Here is an 18,130-nt window from a genome sequence, read left to right as displayed (position 1 = left end):
TTTTCTTTTTTGTGTAACAATGGTGTCATTCATCATATTGTAATAGCCTGTCCTATTATTACAGAAGAAGAATTGGAGATTTGTAGGCATCACCTGTAATACAGCTTACGAAACATTATAACATACTTGATCGGATATTTTTCAGTGAGCATATTTTACGAAATTGCAGTATAAAAAATATAGCTTTCATACAAAGTTTGTTACTTTAAATATTTGATAAACCCTACATTTCTGAATGTTATTTTCTAATTTCTATTCTTCTCAGTTGCTGTTCCTATTCGGTTCTCCCTATAGAATATATAGTACTGTATATTATAATAGTACTATCCTATATATTATTAAATGAGTATATGATTTGTTAGTGGAACAGTGTGCGATCTCTAAGCACTACCACAGAACGTTCCCAAATTCTACAAAATACAAATTTGATAAAAAGGAAACCGCAAGAAACTGTTATGTTTCCACCATGATTTGTACACCCCACGGCAATTATATAAATGGCCCTTAAAATAAATAAAAAACTATTTTTACCTTCACAATCCCTGTCCACCACCTTGTGACCACTGTACAGAGCTAATAGTGTTCCTACCCTTCCCTCTACTACTTTTTTTCCCGTACTCGTTTGGAAGTGCATCACAAAATGACTGACAACAGTGAACCGTTCCCATCCAATAAGGAGCAAACTTGTGCTCAGAACACTTTAGCCAATAAAATGTTGATGTTGTTCCCCAGAGGGGGAGGGAATGGCTGCCAACACTTCTACTTTTAATGCTTTACAGCCAATGAACATTAAGTTCTAAAGGTCCCGCTTGGAACACGTTACCCAATGAAATATTCCTAATACTCCACGGAGAGGGAAGGAATCGCTGACAACACATCTACTTTCAATGGTTTACAGCCAATGAAAATTAAGCTTGGGAAAGTCCTCCTTGGAACACGTCAGCCAATCAGATGTCCCGCCTACTCCGCGGAGCGCAAGTGATTGGCTGCCAAAACCTCTACTTTCAATAGTTCGCAACTGATCAACATTAAGTTCTGGAAGCTCTTCCTTTGAACACATCAGCCAATCAGATGTCCCTCCTACTCTGCGGAGAAGGGAATGCCTAGCAGCACTTCTACTTTCAATAAATCGCAACCATTAACATTAAGCTCAGGAAGGTGCTCCTTAACACATGTGGCAAGAAACACTTCTACTTTCGATGGTTCGCACCCAATGAATTTTAAGCTTGTTGTTGGAACACCTCAGCCAATTAAATGTTAATTATGTTCCACGCACCCATACATAACACGCCCTCCCACATATACATTTCCTGTAACAAAGTGACTCTATCCGTAACTAAAGTAAACACTGCATTATAAATAAACATTATTCCACATTATATTAAAGAAAGGCCACAATACAGCACATTGTTGTTTTCTCGATATAATTTCCACAGGCTACTGCACCCCGCTCCCAACATGAGTGAAGCACCGGGACTGCGGGGGCCCCAGCGAGCCCCCACTATTATTTTGGTAATGAATACCCCTGGGACCTATTTCCACAGCCTACTGAACCCCACTCCCAACATGAGAGGAGCCCTGGGACTGCGGGGGCCCCAGTAAGCCCCCACTAATATTTGTATAACAAATACCCCAGACCTATTTCCATAGCCTACTGAACCCCCCTCCTAACATAAGTCAAGCTTCAGCTAGCCCCCGCTAATATTATTTTAACAAATACCAGTGAGACCTTGCCTACCCAGGGGCCTCATTAAAATAAAACGCAGGAACCTGTGATCCCTGGTCCAATTGCACCGATTTTTATTTATTTTTTTAATTCTCTTTTTTTGGTCCTGGGGGTCCCAGGCCTAGGGGGTCAAGGTGTTTTTACCCTGCCGCCTTTTTTTGTTTTATACCTTTGTTTGTCAGTTTTCTGGTGACTCGCTTCTACCAACACACAAGATGGCTGCCAACACTTCCTGGTTTGGAGTGCTGGCAGCCAAAGTTGAAGTTGGGGGAATTTATAGAGCGCACATACACCAAAAAGGTTTCATGGCGCCAATCACAGTGAAGCTCACGCATGCGACTTAGGCTCCGCCCAGATATCGAAACTTTTATTTCTCTAACTTCTCAGCAACTCCTGAACGGATTTACACCTTTTTTAAAAAGGTAGCTTTCTTACCCAAGCACTACCTTTCTGCCAAATTTGGAGTAATTCCGCTCAGTTGTTTCGACTGTAGCCTTGCGCAAAGTTTCCTATGGGAAATAGATTTTTTCACTATTATTTTTTTAATTTCTCAAAAACTACTGAACGGATTTACACCATTTAAAAGAAAGGTCGCTCTCTAAACAAAGCTCTACCTTTCTGCCAAATTTGGGGTAATGCAGTTCGGGCTGTAGCTCGTTGCAAAATTTTCTATGGAAATTAACATAGGGAAAACACATTTTGGGAACCCCTTTTTTTCCAGCCCCCGCTTGATGAATCACCCCCAAACTTTCAGGATAGGAGCTGACCTGGATAGACTTTTTTTTGAGAATTTCACAAAGATTCGTCAAACGATCGCCAAAGTTATTAGCAAATAAAAAAATGCTTTGCCGAAGGAAACTAGGCTCTAACTATAACTACCTACTGGCGACTGCCAGTAGGTAATATATGTATGTGCGTATATATATATATAATATATGTATGTGTGTGTGTATATATATATATATATATATATATATATATATATATATATATATATATATATATATATATATATATATATCAGCAGCACAGGTCACTCCTAGATCACCAATGTCTCGGCAATTTCACGAGGAAAAGACCAACGAATCCCAAAGATGCTTGCAAAAGGTACTTTATTTCATGAAGGTTACAGCAGCGATAGCAGATGACGCGTTTCGGGCGGTTGCCCTTGCTCACATCAAAAATATTTCCCATCATGCCCTCTTTTTAACCACATTTGTATACACCATGTGACACAAAAACAATAAACATAAAGAAAATACTCGTAGGTCTATGTCACTTTGCAATTCACCATATATTTAACATAAACTTGGAGTGGCCTATTATGTTCGAAGTTGGACTAATATATATATTATTTTATGGGTGTCACCCATTCATTTGATACCTGCATAAATGCTCAGTTTGGAAATATCGATTCACGAAAACAACAATAAAGTGAGTTGTGCTTGCGCTGTTAAGCATGTGCAAAAGAGTGCCAATAAATATGTTGCAATATCAAAATGTTATCCTATTCACAATATAAATAGATATAAAACACATTTCAATAAAATATCTATATACAAATCTATGTAAATACTAAATCATGGTTTAAAAGTAAAACTGTACATACTTAAAAAACCTTCTGTTGGATATATATGTATTATACAATTTTATCATTTTGATATATCTTTTAAAGTGCAATAGTGATGTTGTAAACTTGACACTCAAATGTGCAATATAACGCAGAATATTAAAGTGCCATTTAGGATCCTTTGTTTTTATTGAACCAACTACCCAAACAATTGGGGACATCTAGGGTAGATGGCAACCCCTGTTCTGGTGATCGACGTGACCTACAAAAAATAATATTTGATAACGTGACTGGATTTCCACAGGGGGATCCATGATCCATCCCTGCTTTAAACAGTTGAAAGAAAAAGAGAGAATGTAAAAAAATCTGTTCTGGGTGTCGGACTGAGACATAATCATAATAATAAGTCACTGGACATAGTTTAGTTGGAGCACAACCCACAATCTTTTTGCTGTTAACACAGTTTTGATGCTACTACCTGACTACGGAGCCTGTTCTGATATGTAGATGTTATTATTTACAGGAAATGATACAGGCCTTCCGTAGTGTTCAGCCCATTAGGTACCTTAGAATCCAATTCTAAGATCATCTTGGATTGTAATTGCCTTAGCATCCTATCACGGTCTCCTCCCCTACTGGGTTTGGGTACTGATGTAAGAACATAATTGCTAAGACACTGCAGGTCATTACCATGTACACTTTTGAAGTGTCTAGCTACCGGATAGGAGCTGTTGTTGTTAACGATTGCTCGAATATGCTGCAATATCCTGGCATGCACTGGAAGCCTGGTACTTCCCACATACCTCAGACCGCAGGTGCATGCCAGGACGTGAACAGCATACTCGGTTTTGCAACCGTAATTTCCTTTAATAGGCAATGGTACTGGGCTGAATGGAGTGTTATAATGTTGTGTGTTGATTCCAAATTTGCAGGCTCTGCAGCTGCTGCATTTGTAAAACCCCACAAGGGGTGGAAACCAAGCTTTTTTCATGGAGAGTTCAGGGCAAGGTTTAGAGATATGCGTACGTAGGGAGGGTCCCCTCCGGAACGTGATATAAGGTCGAGCTGGTAAATGATGGGATAATACCGCATCGGTTTTAAGTATGGGCCAACTCTTGCTTAGAATAGATCGGATTTTTCTATCCTGGCCACTATATGCGGTGATAAATCTAATAGGAGATTCAGCCGAATCTCCTTTTGGGGCCTCATTCGCCCCCACTGATTTAAATAGGGTTTCCCTCGCTCTTGTTTGCATTTTATTAACCGCTTTCTTAAATATGTTCTCTCTGTATCCTCGCTCCCTGAATATGTCTAGTGCTTAGGCTGTGCATTTGTTGAGCTCCTCATCGGTGCTACAGATTCTTTTCACTCGAAGAAGTTCGCCGTAAGGAATGTTATCAATGACATGGCGGGGATGGGCATTTGTGGCATGCAGGGTTGTGTTACCCGATGTGTCTTTTGTATGTAGGGTGGTAGCCAGTTGTCCTGCTTTGTGAAAGACCCTGACATCTAAAAAGTCCACAGATGTCTTGCTGATATTGTGTGTGAAACTAAGATTGTCATCATTGTTGTTTAATGTATTAATGAATTCTTTCACACTCTCTTCATTACCTCTCCAAATTAAAAACACATTGTCTATAAAACGAACCCATATAACCACATTTTTGCGAACACAGCTTGATGTGTTTCCATAAGGACCCGCTTCTCCCACCAGCCAACGTGAAGACACGCATAGCTGGGTGAGAAGCAGGCCCCCATGGCCACACCCCTTTTCTGTATATAGATGTCTTTACCAAACAAGAAATAATTGTGATGTAAACACCAGCTTACAAATTCACTAAGCATCTTGTTATGGTTGTAACAATGCACTGGCCTTGTACTTAAAAAGTAATCCAGTGCTTCCAGCCTTCTACCATGATCTATACTGGTATAGAGGGCTTTGATGTCTAATGTTACCAATATACAGTCCTCTGACCAAGCAATGTGTTTTAACTTTTGTAGAAAGTGGCCCGTATCTCTTATGTAAGTAGGCAGATTAGTGACAAGAGACTGTAAAAAAATAGTCAGTATACTGTGCCAGGTGTTCTGTCAAACTGTCTATAGCAGAAATGATTGGTCTTCCCGGAACTGGGGACCTGCACTTATGTATTTTGGGAATCAAGTAGAATTTGGGCAATACTGGATGTTCCACATGAAGAAATTTGAACTCTTCACTAGAGATGATAATTGTTCTCTAGACAGGTCATATTCCTTTATGTTTGTTTTGGCGTAGCAGACAGTATCTAAAAGCTGTCTATTGGCTTCTTCCACATATTGAGCCTGGGGCCAGATGACTATATTACCTCCCTTGTCTGCGGTGCACACAATAATTTGATGATCATTTTTCAATTTATTGATTAAAGCCCAATATTCTTGTTCTTTTAAAGTTTTGATTCTCTTACGGTGTTTGACTTGATGATATAGTCTCTTGAGATCTGCCATGACTACTTCGTGAAAAGAATCAATAGCGGCTCTTGGCATGGTTGGCATGAAATTGGAGGCTGGTTTAAATGGGCTGGCACCTGCTCCAATTTGATATATAGATGCATCTCTTAGCTCTTGTTGGGTGGACATGTTGGTGTTGTCATCATTAGTTTCAGAAGGGCTCCCCAATTGCTGTAGAGTGAGAAGCCCTCTTGCATCCCTTGCCTCCAAAACTGTGGATGGTGGACTTCTTGTGAAGCTTTCCACTTCGTTGAGACCTTCTTTTATATTGAAAAATGTGCGCAGTTTGAGTTTTCGTATGTATCTGAAGACATCAATTCTTGTGGAAGTATAGTTGAAATCTGTTATTGGGCAATATGTGAGACCTAAACTTAGCAGTTGTTCCTCCGCTGTTGCTAATACCACCGCTGATAGGTTAACAATGGTGTTATTGTTTGTTCCTATTGATTTTAGTTTTTGCGCCAAAACTGCTTTTTCGTTTTGTTGCTGTTTTGCTTTGTGGTTTTTCCGACGTTGTTTGCGGTTTCTGTTGATCCTTGCCCTTTTTGATGCTGCCCTTGCCGGTTGTGTGAGCGCAGACTTTGTAGGCGGGCGCTGACTTAAAAATCAACCTCTTTGTCAGGGCCCGCCTCGCAGGATACGATCGATGAACAAAGGGGTCCACCTCCCGATGTTACCAACACCCTGAATATAAACACAGGGGGTTCGAACCATCAGGCGAGGGATAAATAATGAAAATAGACCGTGGAAGGGTAAGGGTCAGCAGGGACAAGGGATCTGAAATGACAAAGCATAGGAAATTATAACACCAATCTACTTACAATTCTACTCTCAATAAGTCTCACTAGAACTATAATACCTTATGAGGCTGTACACATTCCTCCAACCACAATAAGACAGATTTAGTCCAGCTTCCTGCAATGAAACACACTGGTTATCACATTAGTCGCAAATCAGTACACCCCCACTCTAACTCAGAAAAGCCCATACAAGTACACACCATATCATGTGGAGATGGACTTTGTCATGACCCAATGTTAACTGCAAGTTTCTCTACTCAGACCCTTGTAGAGTTCACTTCCCCAGTAGTTCAGAAACCTTAAAAGAGTTGTAGAGAAGGAGCTCTGTAAGCACTCAAATTAGGCAACGTCCATTTTACTGAAAGGACAAAAGGAATGATAATCCACTAAATACGAAGGCAACAGGTTTGTGTCCACCTTACTCCTTATCTTCGTGAATAACAAACGGTAACGTGTGGTTGCGACCACCACCACACTCCGCTTCTTTCTAGGTTGTGCCAATAATCCCACTCCACAGGTAGTAGGTAGTTGTGACCACCACACTGCCCCGGTAGTATTGTATTTATCTTTGGCACCCGGTAACGTTTCAGATCCCCACAACGCTCCGCTTCTATCTAGCTTTATGGGAAAATGCCATTTGATAGCAACAAACTTCACGGCAACTAGCAGCAGTAGCCGCTCAGTTCCGCGGAACGGAATTTAGTTTCGCTGTCCCCGAACTGGCACGCATCAGCCGATGCGTCTCCTCCAGTTCATACACGGAAAAAACAAACAAACAAAAGAGCGCGTGAGCAAAACGGCTCCCAGCGGCTCATATGCAGAACACAGTACCTTAAGTGGAACGGGTGATCGCGGTTCCATATAGTTCCAACCGCAAACAGCGGCACGACGCCACAGCAGCCAGGACTTCTCCAAACAACAAGCAAAACCAACAAAAGACTCAAAATTACGTGCAACTTCCTTCCTGTCTCCACCGGCCATATACTTCCTGCAGCAGAGGCTCATGGGAGTTGTAGTTTATTACAGTTTAGGTAGGCGCAGTGAGGCAGGAATCTGACACTCTTCTCCTACATTAAGTACACGAAGTGGCTCTGATACGCCTGCAGCTCCCCTGGGGTCTTCATCTGAATAAAGGTTACTGATATTACTGCTGTTGGACTCCGTCTCGCTGGCCCCTCCTTCTATATCTTGAATTATGTTGGTGCCACCTTCTGTTGTTGAGGTGGTTACTGGGGTCACTTTCAGATTGGCTTTCAGGCGTCTTGCATTGGCAAATTTCCGTGCGAAAGTATAGATTTTACCATTTTCAAAATCGTCCTTATCACGTGCAAATTTCCATGCTTTTCTTGTTTTTATTTTATCCTCGTGTACTTTCAGGCGTTCCTGAATTTCCTTTTTTAATTTAGGTATTAATTCATTAGGTTCAAATTTGGTCAGTTCCTCATTGATACTTTCCATGTCTTTCAACAACTGCAAACAATCTATTTCCGCATATTTGATTAGTATGTTCATCAACTTAGTAGAAGATTCCAAGTTAGGTAAACCCCATTCTTTTAGCATGTCTGGGTGTGGTTGGTCGTAGCTGGGTGCCAAAAGGATTCTTAGCCCCCGTGGGACCCGCCCTTCAGCTACGTACATCTATATATTAGTAGAAAAACTCAGCAGAACCCCACAGAGTATCCACAGCACAGAGAGTGTCCACAGCACGGCAATTTTCCTTCAAGGTAACTTTTTATTTTTCTTCTCTTACACCATGTGCAATACAAAAGGACGGTCAACGCGTTTCGGCTGATGCCTTCAACTGGACCATAGAGTCCCACCGTCTAGACAGTCTACTTAAAGTGACAAGTGCAATTGATCCCTTTTAAAAAAAATAGACTAGACCATTCACCCACTTAAAAACGTTTGTGAGTCGGCAACTGGTGGCTGCCATTTTCTTAGAGCATTCATGAAATACAATTTACACTGTCAAAACATTATTTTAAAGTGATGTTTACATATATATATATTATTACATTTTTTTTTGCACCATTACTTCTTTGGTTTATTATTTATGTATCACCATTTTTTTACCTAGTCTCTACATCAGATCTCCCTCAGTGAGGTAATATGAATTTTTATGGTCAATTGTGTCCCCTAACGCAGACCCCAACGGCTCCATGTACGTGCTTCAAGTACATGTATGTTCCCTCCACAACCAGCTATGAAGACGCAAATACATTTGCGTCCAACGTTAACATGTCCTCTTTCAGATCCACCATGAATGGGTCAAATATTCAGTTCCTAAGTATGCCGTGCCACCGTCTTTACATGGTGCATTTTCACGTTTTCCTGGCTCTGGCGAGCTAGGCCCTGATTTCTGCCATCGAGCCCTTTCTGCCTTCTGCCTCTGAAAGCTGCAGCCTGGATCCGCATCCATGACCCTTACCCTACTCCCTGTGCGGCGAGCGGTGCCCGGCTCAGCCTGTTTGCCTGCCAAGACTGTATTTTGCCTTCAAGTTATCTGCTCCGCTCCTCGAAAATACATTCCTGTCTAGTGATTTAGGAAAACATCTCCCCAGCTGCAGAGCAAAGGGCCCGGCCTTTCTGTCTCCGTGCAAGTAATTCATTGCTCCGTTACCATGGTAGGCCCATGGCCCCCTCGCATTACACGTAGACACGTAGTCACATATGCATGCACTAGCAGTCAGTATAGAATAGCCTCTGCCCGAGAGACCTTTCCTTCTAGATAATACAGTTCCTCAAACACAAGATATTAGATATGATTTGGGTTTAGGTTGTTCTGACACGCCAGACTTCTGTCTCCACGTATGGTGCTAAATGTCAAGTCCCCTTCACCCTCCAGTTCCACGTCAATCACACGTCATGCTGCTGCGCGCGCATCTCTGCCATATTTTTCTGCTGACACTGCAGGATTCCTCTATGGATCCACCCACCTGTGACACTTTCATGTGACGTTGTCTAGCACACACACCTCCGTGTACGCCCTCGTGCACGCCTTCTGTTACGTACATGTGTTCTTATCTCTTTTCTCTCAGCTGTTACGCCTTCTGTATCCATCACCATTATATGCATTTACTATATATATTGTACTCTGTTAATAAAGCATTGTCTATCCCTTCCTGAACCTTCGTGGTGATGGAACATGATACCTGGTTCGAACCAATTCCATTTTATGGAATAAAACCCTTATAAACTCAGATGCCACGGACTCTGCCTCTCATTTTTTGATTGAGTTATTCTTATTGAACTTTACCGCATAGAAATTCCGCATAGGTAAATTTTATTTACCACATAATTTGGCGCCCGAATAGGGACCCCTCCCCCACCTTACGCGCCAGCGGTGCGTTGCAGGCCTAGTCCCCTGCCACAGCCGTGACGGACAACTACGCGTACCCGCAGGATTTCCTGTATCTCCCTCAGGCCAACGGAGGTGACTGAGGCTGCGATCGACACCCAGACGAGGCGGTGAGGAGTGCGGAGGATCCCGACCAGAGCCCAGCCGAGAGAGCAAGGTCCGAGGTGTTCAGAGGCCCACCAGTTCCGAAGTTCCGAAGTACCTACGTCACGAGTCGAGTCCAGTCCGGTCCAGTCCAGTGTCGAGTTTCCGAGGCCTTCCGTTCCGTGCTTCCCGGTGAGTACCGTTGCTGGGGACGCATCTAGACGGGTGCATTAATTTGTGTCCGGTCAAGACGGGTTTGGGTACACAGACCCGGTCTGCACTGTTTAGCAGTGTATCTGTACTGTTTAGCAGTATATCAAGTATCCAGCTATCAAGTTATTGTTGGTTCCGAAATGTTTTAATGTGTTTTAATGTCGTGGTATGAGTGATTGTTTGATTTTCATTACTGTGTTTATTGTATTAGTTGTGTCCAAGTCCGAGTAAGTATCAAGTATCAAGTATCAAGGCTCAGAATGCCACTGTTTTCTAAACTGAGACAGATAGGAACTAGAAAAGGGATACTCGAGGAAGCTGTTCCCATCCCACCCAGGGACACTCCCGGATATTTTATGTACCACAAGCACGGCTTAGACGCTGTATTATATCTCGACTTGTGGGTGGATTACACCAAGGATTTAGCAGAGAATCAGAGATGGCCCGTTACAGGGACATGGGATGCCGATTGCATCATGAGAGTAGAAGAAGCATTATGGAAAAAGAAAGCCAGACAGTCACAGAAAGATGCCATTGAACTATGGCGTAAAGAATCACACAGACGGACAGAGAAAGCACTCAGAAAAGCGGAGAAAAGTAGAGAGGATTCTGAAAAGGCCAAAGAAAAAGAACTACTAGAAGAAGGAGAACGAGTTAGAATGGAACAACACGATAGACGAAGTAATGCCATTATGACAGGATTGTATCCAGTCCTGGCCGAGGGCCTGCCTAAGGCTACCCCGGAAATACCGAAAGATCTGCCCCCTCCATTGGTTCCGACTAAATTACGTCACAAGACCGCAGCAGATATTTTCCTTTCTTCCTATTTAGACGACGTAGCTCCCGAATATACCAATGTTCCACCTGTACCTATACCACCCGCCGATCGTCTCCCAGGTCCGCAAGCGCAGACCCCCCCTGCACCATTTCCTGCACCCCCTATTAATCCGCTTAATCCTTTTGGGCCTGACACGGCCCTACAGACAGGTGATGCTCAAGCCTCCGCCTCAGGAGGTGCATCAGGAGGTTACCATACCCCGCCACCAGTACAGCGATTAACTATTAGAGAACTAGCAATGCAACGTACCCCGAGAGCAGTTCCAATTGAAAAACTTAAAGAGTATCTTACAGACTGTAGATATGATCCAGTACCAGGCAAGGACGGTTGCATGATATTAGCCTCAATACGTATAAGACGCGCTGCAAACTTTTTAGTTCTATTCCCAGGAATGAAAAATCATCTAGGCAGGATATATTGTTTTGTTCAGACTGGGGAGGGTCAGGAATGTATTCACGAGGCCATGGCACATCAGAAAGTAGACATTCAAAGTATGATTTTAAGATTCCTCATAAACTGTTTCATAAGAGAACGAGACCGGCCTGGTGTAAATAAAGAAGAGATGGAGGTACTAACTACATGGGGTCAGAATATTGCAGACGGAAAACATGATAAACAGAAATGTATAGAGGCCATGTACAGAAAAATTCGTAAAGAAATAACAGTATTTCATGAAAAAGAGAAAGCTGAAGATGAAGCAGAAAATGACAAGAATGAATCCTCAGAGGAGGAGGAGCCAGAACATACAGAAACAATAGCATATGTAGGAAAGGGTAGACCCTTTAATAAAACGTTACGCCCGGAAAGCAAGAGACTTTTTCACTCTGCTATGTCAAATCCGAAGACTCCTGAACATTTATTTCAGGCTACCGATAAAATACTTCAAGAACGAATGGGGTACCATGTACTCAATTCCATGGATGAACAAGAATTAGCCAGGTCAGCAGTACAATGGGCTGACAATTCTGACACATATAATGATGACGCATTAGCGCAAACATTTTTGAATCTTTCCCCAGACGAACAGTGACTAGCTGGTATGTACATGATACAGCACCTCCTTATATTGTATAAGAGCCAACATTCTGATCCAGGTCCCTTACCTGATGTACTAGTAGAGCTACTCATGAATAAATGGAGAGGCCTGGGTACCGATTTAATTAAAGTAATTTTAGAACATCGACACAGATATAGTGCCTTCCTGAATCCACAGTTTGTTTCAGCTCCACCCCCAGAAAGAAAAATGTTTTACATAGACAGACAGAATCCCCTGCGAGAAGTACATCCAGTCAGGAATAATGATAACACCCTTACACGTGTATTTGTATACACGCCCATAACTAAAATGGAATTATTGGAAATGAAGAAATTAGTGCCCAGTCATGATAAAGACCCTGCAGGTTTTCACCGTGAAATAAAAGACATGTTACTCATGGGAGATTATACCTATCCCGACATTATGAAAATATTGAAAGTTTTATTGCCTGCCGGTATTTACGAAAAACTCAAAGAAAAAGAATGGGAGGTGGGAGACAAAAAGATTGATTGGGCTGCATTAGAAACAGAAGAAAATGGCCAAACCCCAGGTTAAGGTCTTGGGGACAAAACTAAAGCATTACCAGGATTGTTAGTACAGGTCTTGCCGCGATTACTAGCAACTAAAAAGAAGGACTGGGATGCAATCTCAGCCTGCAAACAGAAACCCGATGAAGACACTAGTGATTTTTATTCCCGATTTGAGAAATGTTTTATTATTAATAGTGGCCTGAAAGCAAGTAGCGAGTCATACCCACACCTTTTTGTATCCAAATTAGTCGAGAATTCTCTGCCCCAAGTTAAGAATCGTGTACTGAAGGTCGAGAGCACATGGCAAGCAAACACGCCTTCACAAATGTTACAAATGTTACAGTACCGCCAGAACAGAATTAGAGAAGAACATGATCACGAACAAAGACGTATGAAAGACACGAAAATGAAAATGCTAGTTGCTCAGTCAGTTCCAGCTGACGGTCAGAAAAAGGGCATGACACAGTCCAATAATTCGGCAGCTCCTGTTAAAGGGACATGCAACTATTGTAAACAGCCAGGTCACTATGTAAACGATTGTGCAGTTTTGAAACACAATATATCTACAGGTTAAACTAAAGAGAGACCACGTCAACCTAGACAGGACCAGGCCCAACAACACGTTCCACAGAATGTACAGCCTATGCATGCTCCACAACAGAAAGTACAGACCGTAGCGGTACCACAGCTACAACCGATTGCCGCAACACAACATACAACTCAGCAGAAGTACCAGTATGCACAAACTGATTATCCCGATTATCAGCGATACACATGAAACAGCCTAGAGAGGGAGGTTGGCTTGCCTCTTATTGAGGTTCCTGTGGATCAAGAGGGTCCTTACGTGCATAGTCAAGTATTAGGAAAAGATAGAAAGTTTTTGATTGACACAGGGGCAAGCAGAACAACAATCAGTCACGACGAGGTTCCAGGGGCACCCCTCTCAGGCTCACAGAATGTTTCCCTTGGATTTTCAGGAAAGCCTATTGTAAATGAAGTATCGAAGCCAGTTCCCCTTTCAGTTGGTCCGTTGTCTCGCACTACAGATTTATTGCTCACGAAATCATGTCCAGAAAACTTGTTAGGTATCAAAACACTGAAGGCTCTAGGAGCTGTAATTTGTTGTTCTCCGGAAGGAGTAAGATTGTTTTTGCGTGACTTTAAGGGTCACTATGTGTTGAGAGATATTGATCCCAGATTACAGAATGTTCCTGCACATTTATGGGCACAAGGCCCCACTGATGTAGGTTGTATGCACATCACTCCATATCGTGTCACACTCAAGCCAGGAGTAGTATTACCACGAATCCGACAATACAAGTTACCCCCAGATGCTGTAGTGGCTTTACTGAAAATCATTGACGAGCTCATTGCACAAGGAGTGGTTGTAGAAACCGACTCCAATCTATGTAATTCCCCTATCATTCCAATTCTTAAACGTACTGATCCAAATGCACCTCCAGTTTATCGATTAGTGATCGATTTACGAGAATTGAATAAATGCATTGTACCACAGTACCCTGTGGTTCCAGACATCTCTTCATTATTGACAGCTATTGATTCAGAGGCAACGTTCTTTACTGTAATTGATCTGAAGAACGCCTTCTTTAGTGTCCCAATTGATCCGGAAAGCCAATATCTTTTCGGATTCTGTTTAAATGGCCGAAGCTTCAAATTTGCACGCGCACCTCAAGGATTCCCAGAAAGCCCCAGCATCTATAGCCAAGCATTAAAAAGACAACTTGACAGTATTCACATGCCTGACAACACTGCCCTACTTCAGTACGTCGATGATCTATTGATCACCGCCCGAAGTGAACCAGAATGTGAACAAGCATCACTGACGGTTTTGCATTTCTTGGCTGACAAGGGACACAAGGTGTCTCCTTCGAAGCTGCAATTCTGTGTTCAGCAAGTGGTATACCTTGGGCACTTGCTGTCCAAAGGGGGGAGACAGCTAACACCTGACCGTATCCAGTTAATTGTAAACATGTCACAACCCAAGACACAAAAGGAGGTACGGGCCTTTATAGGCCTCACTTCCTACTGTAGACAATGGATCCCTCAGAACGCATTTCTAGCAAAACCACTCATACAGTTGACAACCCAGGAGGCAGCGATATCGACTGTCCTCCCTTGGACTCAGGAACATACACAAGCTTTTGACGACTTAAAGAAAGCCTTATGTCAAGCACCAGTTTTAGCGACACCATGTTACAGCAAACCTTTTACACTTTTTGTCACAGAACGTGAAGGTACTGCATTGTCAGTACTCACCCAGGATCAAGCAGGTTCACACAAACCGTGTGCTTATTTTTCTAGTACATTAGATCCAGTAGCCCAGGCTCTGCCTGCGTGCTTGAAATCAGTTGCAGCAACAGCTCTAGCAATCAGACAAAGTGATTCCATAGTGTTAGGACACCAATTGACAGTACAAGTTCCACATTCCGTGGAAGTTCTTTTAAACCGAACACAGACTCAGCACTTGACTATAGCACGACTGACAGGTTATGAATTGACATTGTTTCAGCCACACATAGAAATCAGACGTTGCAATACATTGAACCCAGCTACACTTCTGCCATTAAGTGAGACAGACCCTTTGGCACATGATTGTGTTGAAGTCATTACCATTACGACGAAACCCAGACAAGATTTGACAGACACCGCATTACCAGATCCAGACCTGACACTTTATGTGGATGGTTCATGTATGAGAACAAGTACAAGAGAGTTAGTGGCCGCATATGCAGTAACGACAGAAACTGAAGTCATAGAAACGAATTGTATTGACACCCTGTCAGCCCAAGCAGCAGAGCTCATCGCTCTGACCCAAGCCTGTATTCGAGCAAAGAACAAGAGAGTTAACATATACACAGATTCACGTTATGCCTTCGGAGTCGTACACGACTTCGGTGTACTCTGGCGAGAGAGAGGTTTCTTGACCTCTCACGGAGCCAAGATCCAGCACGGTCCCCTCATTCAAGCTCTGTTAGACGCAATACATTTGCCTACAGCGATATCCATCATGAAGTGCAAGGCACATACGAAAGTCACAGATACCATTTCCCAGGGTAACGACCTGGCAGACCGAACAGCCAAGCATACAGCTCAGACTCAGACTCACGCAACTGACCTGACAAAGACAATAGTCCCGGCACCGACACATTGCATGACAGTTAGGGATCCCGCCCTAGATGTAATTGACATACAGACACATGCTACCCCAGACGAAATCAAGAAATGGATTGAACTAGGAGGGATCCAGACAGAACAGGGATGGATGACGAAGGGGAAAGCCACATGGTTTCTCCCCGACTCTATGGTTCAGGTTATCATTAACACAGTACATAGTCCTGCACATTTAGGAGAAAAAGCCATGTTAGACAGTATTCAAAACCTTTGGTTCAATGAGCATTTACGAGCAGCAGCAAAACAGAAAGTGCGTACTTGCATGATCTGTTGTCAGTTCAACCCAGGTAAAAGCATTCCCGTAGAGCAAGGTGGATTTCATCCTCCCGATCATCCTTTTGAAGTCCTCCAGATGGATTATATCCAGATGGAACGTTGTCGAGGATTCAAATATGTCCTCGTAGTTGTATGTGCACTCTCCCGTTGGACAGAAGCATATCCAGTCCCAGATTACACTGCTCCGACCACTGCCAAGCAGCTGGTTCGCAAATTTTTCCCCAGGTATGGTTTACCCCGTATCGTGTACTCAGATAATGGTCAGCCATTCTCGTCCGAGCTTATGAAGCAGGTATCACTCCTGCTAGGTTATCAGTGGAAGTTCCACTGTGTCCGACATCCCGAAGCAGCAGGTCTCATAGAGAGACATAATCAGACCCTGAAAATTCGCCTTGCCAAGATATGTAGAGAGAAAGGCGTTGACTGGATAGTAGCTTTACCAGTTGCACTCTTTTACATGAGAATGATAGCACATTCAAGAACAGGGCTATCCCCGTATGAGGTGGTCTTTGGTAGGCCACCGAATATGTGGGGGACGCCTCTGCCTCGTAAAATAACAGATGTTGACTGTAATATGCTGACAGATTACCTTGCCTCCTTGATGTCTGCACTACAATCATGTCGTTCACAGGTAGCTGCAGCCTTTCCCGACAACACTGAGGTGAAGCCACATGAGATCGTCCCTGGAGAATACGTTTTTATCCGGAATTTCGACAGGAGGAGTCCGCTGGAGCCCCGTTGGCAGGCGCCGAAGCTTGTGTTATTGACAACAAGGACAGCAGTGAAAGTGGAGGGCCGCAAGGGCTGGCTCCACTCGATTCACGTGAAAAAACACTATGGACTGCCTACGAAACTAGACTCCCAGCCCTGCCCCCTTCCAGAGACTGATACTAAACTCCCCCTGGTAGAGAAAACTCCTTCTCAAGAATTTCGTATGAAGTTGAGGTCTAGCAAGTCAGACAGTTTAATTGTTTAAGTCCTCCCCTAGGTGAAGCGGTTAGACAGGTTCCTGACATGTACAAGTTAGACCCCAATAGAGAGAGAGATAGACAGAAACAGATCAAGAAACATGAATATTGTAAATCTCTCCGTAGTCACTGCATTGTGACATTATTGATTATGTTTTTTCTGAGTCTTATGATTATTGCTGCAAGCATATTGCTACACATGTACTTTCCTATTTTCAAACGTGCACATTCTTCTTCAAATGTCACTGCCGAGCATACTTTCAGTGAATTGCCCCCGCACGAGTTATCTTACCGACTTGCGCTGCGCAACAATACATTCATTAGTATGTTACATCATTCCCATCAGACCAGCAATGCTACCAATTGTTGGATATGTGGCCGACTCCCTCCCTATCAGAAATATAAGGGAGTTCTGCCCCTCTTTCCGTATCCGTTCACACATAATGGTTTCTGTGGTGCATGGTTTAGTCTAATGAATTCTTTGGATTCTGATTCCGTAGTTTACCAGGGCGGTTGGGTATGGGGAAATCTGAACACAGTTCTGCATAAAGTATGTTTCCCTGACAAGGAGGGTCTTCCCCAAAGGACAGGGACTGATCTAGAAAACGAAGTATATGGAATAGGTAATTTTACACTTAATCTCATGATTCTGAATGTCCAGTCCGAAGCCGAACCAGTCTTGCCCGCTATGTCAGTATTACCAGTCAAAGGTGAATTATGTGTCAGAAAGAATGGTTCAGTACACCTGGGTCATAGTAGATGTACTACTGTGATCGAATTCAGTGATAAAGGCAAGTCTACATTCAAAGCTTCCCATCATTCCTATTTCATTTGTGGTCATACAGCATATATACGCTTACCCCTAGATTGGGATGGTACTTGTTACATTGCATTCCTTCTGCCACCTGTTTTCCTAGCCCCTCCTGATTATCATAGGGACTCCCATCTAGTACACAATAGACCCCAGAGAGATCTCCCGATTGTCGACTATACTGAAACGGCATGGGAGCAGTATACAGACTTCAATAAAGGTTTCTTTCCCTATTTAGGTGCTG

The sequence above is a fragment of the Lissotriton vulgaris genome, chromosome 5, assembly GCF_964263255.1.
Source record: "Lissotriton vulgaris chromosome 5, aLisVul1.2, whole genome shotgun sequence".
In the NCBI taxonomy this organism is placed as follows: Eukaryota; Metazoa; Chordata; class Amphibia; order Caudata; family Salamandridae; genus Lissotriton; species Lissotriton vulgaris.
This window is presented reverse-complemented; position numbering follows the sequence as displayed.